At 28.6% G+C, this 5,141-nt stretch overlaps 1 long non-coding RNA gene across 4 annotated transcripts; it reads right to left on the bottom strand.

Annotated features, from left to right (window-relative positions):
- Positions 1-695: 695 nt before the first annotated feature.
- On the bottom strand, positions 696-3,665 carry LOC111880581 (uncharacterized). 4 transcript variants are annotated; one of them, XR_002846526.3, is made up of 6 exons: positions 3,520-3,665; positions 2,982-3,092; positions 2,772-2,899; positions 2,211-2,309; positions 2,005-2,081; positions 696-965 (listed from the first exon to the last, which is right to left on the bottom strand). It is a non-coding gene; the product is annotated as an uncharacterized LOC111880581 (long non-coding RNA). The 4 variants fall into 4 exon arrangements; XR_002846525.3 differs by having other exon boundaries at positions 696-972; XR_002846528.3 differs by having other exon boundaries at positions 2,202-2,309.
- Between the last annotated feature and the right edge of the window lie 1,476 nt (positions 3,666-5,141).

Below are 5,141 nucleotides of genomic sequence, written 5' to 3' on the forward strand. Positions count from 1 at the left end.
CGAATTTAAAGCATCTACTTTCATATTTTATCATCACTTTATATTTAAGAGATAAGATTATATGGACATGGAAGACAAATGTAAAACAACTTGTGCTACCAATCCTTCACTACAAGAAAAATCCAATTTAGCTACGGAAAAATTCCGTAGGAAAAAGATGAAATTCCGTAGCTAAAGGTGAATAACTATGAAATTCGTTACACAAATTTTGAATTAGACTCCGTAGCTATATTTCTTGTAGCAAATTGTTTAGCTACGGAATTATAATTTCGTAGCAATTTTGTTATGTCTGTTTCTACGACATCTATTTCGTTGCAATTTGAGTTTCATAGCACATTCGTAGCAATTTTTCCATAATCAATTCCATAGCAATGTTTCTGTAGGAAATTCCGTTGCGATTTTTCCATAGCAAATGTTATAGCAATTTTTCTGTAACCAATTATGTAGCAATGTTTCCGTAGCAAATTTCATAGTGATTTTTCCGTAACAAATTTCATAGCGATTTTTCCATAGCCAATTGCGTAGCAATTTTTCCGTAACCAATTTCATAACAATATTTTCTTACCATTATTCAATAAAATCCGTTTATTAAATTCAACTATTTATATCAATTTATAAAAATACAATTAATATAACACAAAAAGTAGCATAATATTTCTATAGAAACTAAGAGAAATATCCAACACATCAAAAGATACATACAACAAAATCAAAAGTCACTACAAATTAAACATAAAACGTTGTTCGATACATAATATTTTATCATTGATTAATAAAGGTTTTGACCAGTTAGCTCAAAGTATTAATTACAGTCATTATTCATTGTTCGTGCAAGTTGTTATTCAAAATTTGCTTGAACATCCACATTTTTCTGTTGAATCTTCACATTCTTTTGTTGAGCATCCTCGTATTTTTGTTGAGCATTCTCATACTTTTGTTGAACAATGCATTAAGCATCTTAGAATCTGCAATCTTAGACAAAATATTGAAGACAATAAACAAAAATGTATAAATCTATAAATAATATAAATAATATATATTGTAAGATAGATTTTGAAAGATTACAAATATCAATAACATGTCAAAACTAAAATACTAAAATACATGATCACTAAATGTGCTTTAGAGTCAAATTGTTTATATGAAACATTTTTTTAGTCTATAAACTCACTATTAGTTTGTACTTAGTCCACACTGTGGCTTTTGTTTATAGAAGGGTAAAACATATCATGTAAAAAGCCATAAATCGCTTGTAAATCAAAATTACAAAACTACCCTTTAATGAGCTTTAATGACAACATGTCAACTAAACCAAGTCTTAACACTTTCTTGATAAAAAAAGAATAAAAAAAGTAGTGTCAATCTACAAGTTCAGAAAAACAATAGACATTGTATTGTTTTGATAATAAGTTGTTCAAGCCTTCAAGGACCAGAAAGCTTTTAACCCACAAAAGATCATGAATTTTTTTCTAAAAATATATTTTGAAGAAACAATTATTAATGATATAATTTTACTACCTTCAGATAACTCTTTATCTCTGGTTTGTACATGCTATTTGTTCTATATTTTTGAAATCAAAGCAACAGAAAAACATCGAATATGAAGTTTGACTCTGGTGGTCAAACCGACTATTTTTAACACCTTTATCCTAAAATGTCAACATGTCACATGCTAATATTTCATTTTTAGGGGTTGTTTATGAGTAATGATGTTAGTTTGGATAAAGCATTGTATACATAAAGTTTGAATCTTTTTGTCTGAATGAGACTAATTGACCATTTTACCCCTACGTTTTAGAGACAGATTTCACAATAGTCATCAATTCCAACATGAGTGGAGTTAAAGGGATAAAAAAGGACGGTTAGTTAAAGGGTAGTGTCTTAATACATTAAACCAAGTATTTTCCAACTTAACCATTAAGTCATTGTCCAGCTTGAGTAAAAAAGAAACAACCATAAATAATTATCCAAATTAAGTTCTTAACCAATCAATTGCTCACATACCTGCAGATGACTTTTCACATGATAAATTGTAAAACTTTCAATATTAATGAGCTTCAAAACTCCTTTTAGTATAGCTCCTTCAAGGTCAAAGACAAAAGTCAGCCAAAATTATAAACATACACTCATGACTCCTTAATAACAATATTTTTAAAACTTATATGTAAATTAAATACTAAAACAAAAACATTAATACACACTTTCATTACCGCCAAGTTGGTTGACTCCTTCCACAAAGAATTCATGGAGTTCTGTTGTCCAACTCATGCACTCCTATTGCAAAACCAAGATACTTGGCACATGCACTCCTATTACAAAACCATATGTATACACAATATATAAAAAATGTAAAAACTTATATTATATTTATAAATCCATATTTAGCTAAAATTTTTACACATGGATAACAAATTTGTGAAGTCATAAGTGTTACCCATAGCTAAATTCCAAATAAAGAAGCTAAATTTTCAACTTCATGATAACCAACCCAAGAACCATCATGTCTTTCAGGGTAAAGCAAATTATAGGACCAAGTCCACTATACAGTGCTTGAAAATCATATAGTTTAATTTAATAAAACAATCCTAAAAATCTTATTGGTAAGCGTTACTAATACTCCCACTAACTTTTAAATAATGCATGTCATATAGAGTATATTGAAAACCTTCTCCCCGATTACAAGTGACAATCAATTTATGCCTAAAGAAAATATACAAACTTTTGTTACAATAGATAAATGCATGAATGAAAAATCTTGTATGTGTTAGTACCTTAATATGGTTGATGTGATGCTATATTCAAGAATGATAGTGTTCCATCTTCCAATGATTCCTAGAGACCTTCTTTTCTTTTCACAAAGTCAATGGCTCAATGACATCAATTGATGCATCCACTATGCCTGTAATTATTTTTAGAGGCAAGCCAATTTTTATTTTTATGATAATTTCAGAGAAACTGAATTTTTGGTTGATAAAACGAACCTCTGCTAAAGTAGGTCTTTAGTAGCTTTGCAGCTTCTTCTTTAGTCATAACAGTAGCACTATCTTATTAAACAAAGTGAATCACTCCTTTCAACATTATCACCAACCGAACTGAAAATTGAAAAAAGAAGAAATTGATGGTTAATTATAATGTAATTTACTTTGCCAGCTACTGTAACAACTAGATCAATCTACACACAATGATTGCAAACCAAAAACAAGATGAATTGAAACAAAATTCATAGAAACTCAAAATTATCATGAAAAGAGATGATATGAGCAAAGAAATTGCATCTGAAGTTGAACCTTACAGTACAATTAGCTTAACAATGTTTTACTGTCACAAATCAGATAAGCAACATCTTGAGCTTCAAACTTAGAGGTTTAGTGATCACTGTTATGCATCCATTATGAAACATTGATACAGATCATCATAGCCTAATAAAAAACGAAAGTTACCGCTAACAAAAATGAAATTCAATATAGTATCGATTCAGAATATATTACCTAGCGATTGACAAAGAATCAAGAAACGTACCTACTGATTCCAGAGCAGGCGGCGCATGGCGGAGTAGACAAGAAGAATGAGAGGACCGCAAAATATGTCGAAGCACACAGAGCACACACGGAGCACGTCAATTATCTGAAAAATGGTAAAAGTCCTACGACTATGACGGAAGTGGGGGAACTGGGTAACGAAGATGATTTGGGGAAACTAGCTTAGGTCAAAAAAGTTAATAAGAGTTAATTAATTTTTTTCTAAAAGTATTATATAAATTAATTATTCATTATTACTAAATATATGTAGTTTTTATTAATATAAGTTACAAATAATATATATATATATATATATATATATATATATATATATATATATATATATATATATATATATATATATATATATATATATATATATAGGGGATAAGGAATATACATTACAACCCCACCTAAGCTTAGGTACTAAACCTCTAAAATATGTCGTTTTAACATTCTAAATATACCCGGTTTGGTTTCACTTGGTAAATATATCATTCTCCATAACATTTCTTTTTTTCATTATCATTTTATCATCTCCGTTTTCTTTCCTCGGTTATCGTTTATTACTTCATCCAAGTGAACATTACTAAACCCTAAACCTAAACCTAAAACCTAAACACTAAAGCTAAACCCTAAATCTAAACACTAAACCCTAAACCCTAAACCCTAACCCTAAACCCTAAACCTTAACCCTAAACCCTAAACCCTAAACCCTAAACCCTAAACATAAACCTAAACCCTAAACCCTAAACTCTAAACTCTAAATCCTAAACCCTATTGTGTCGATCTTGAATTTACATCTTGAAGTATTAATCATGAATCCATTAACCGTAATCTTTATATAGCAAAACAATGTATTTTCAAGAGGTTTAGTACCTAAGCTTAGGTGGGGCTGTAATGTATATTCCTTTTTCCCATATATATATATATATATATATATATATATATATATATATATATATATATATATATATATATATATATATATATATATATATATATATGGGTAAAGTGAATATACCTAACAACCTTATATAAGTTTAGGTACCTAACCACATTATAGTACATTGTTTTGCATTATATTTTCATTGTAATTGTCTAAGGTTCTTAAACTTCAACCCTTAACTTGATTTACTTCCAAAATTTTCAGACATTCACCATTATATTCCTCTTACATCATTTGATTTGTAACGGTAGTATATGAAGCCCACCAGAGGGTCTCCGATAGAAAGACGTCATTTGAAGGAAAATAATGGTGAAAGTCCAAAGATTTTGAAAGCAATAAAGTTACAATGTTGAATTTTAAGAACTTTGGGTGATTACAATGTATATATAATACAAAATTACGTAGTATGATGTGGTTAGGTACCTAAGCTTATATAAGGTTGTTAGGTATATTCACTTTACCCTATATATATATATATATATATATATATATATATATATATATATATATATATATATATATATATATATATATAACAAGATTGCTTAGTATCCGTAATATTATATTAATTAAAAAAGTATCCAGTATCTTTATTTGAAATTACTAGTTTGTGTAATTGTGTTAGTTCGTGTTGATCATTTTCCTCTTTAAATTATCATGGATGCCTTTTTTTT

The sequence above is a fragment of the Lactuca sativa genome, chromosome 5, assembly GCF_002870075.4.
Source record: "Lactuca sativa cultivar Salinas chromosome 5, Lsat_Salinas_v11, whole genome shotgun sequence".
Classification (NCBI taxonomy): Eukaryota; Viridiplantae; Streptophyta; class Magnoliopsida; order Asterales; family Asteraceae; genus Lactuca; species Lactuca sativa.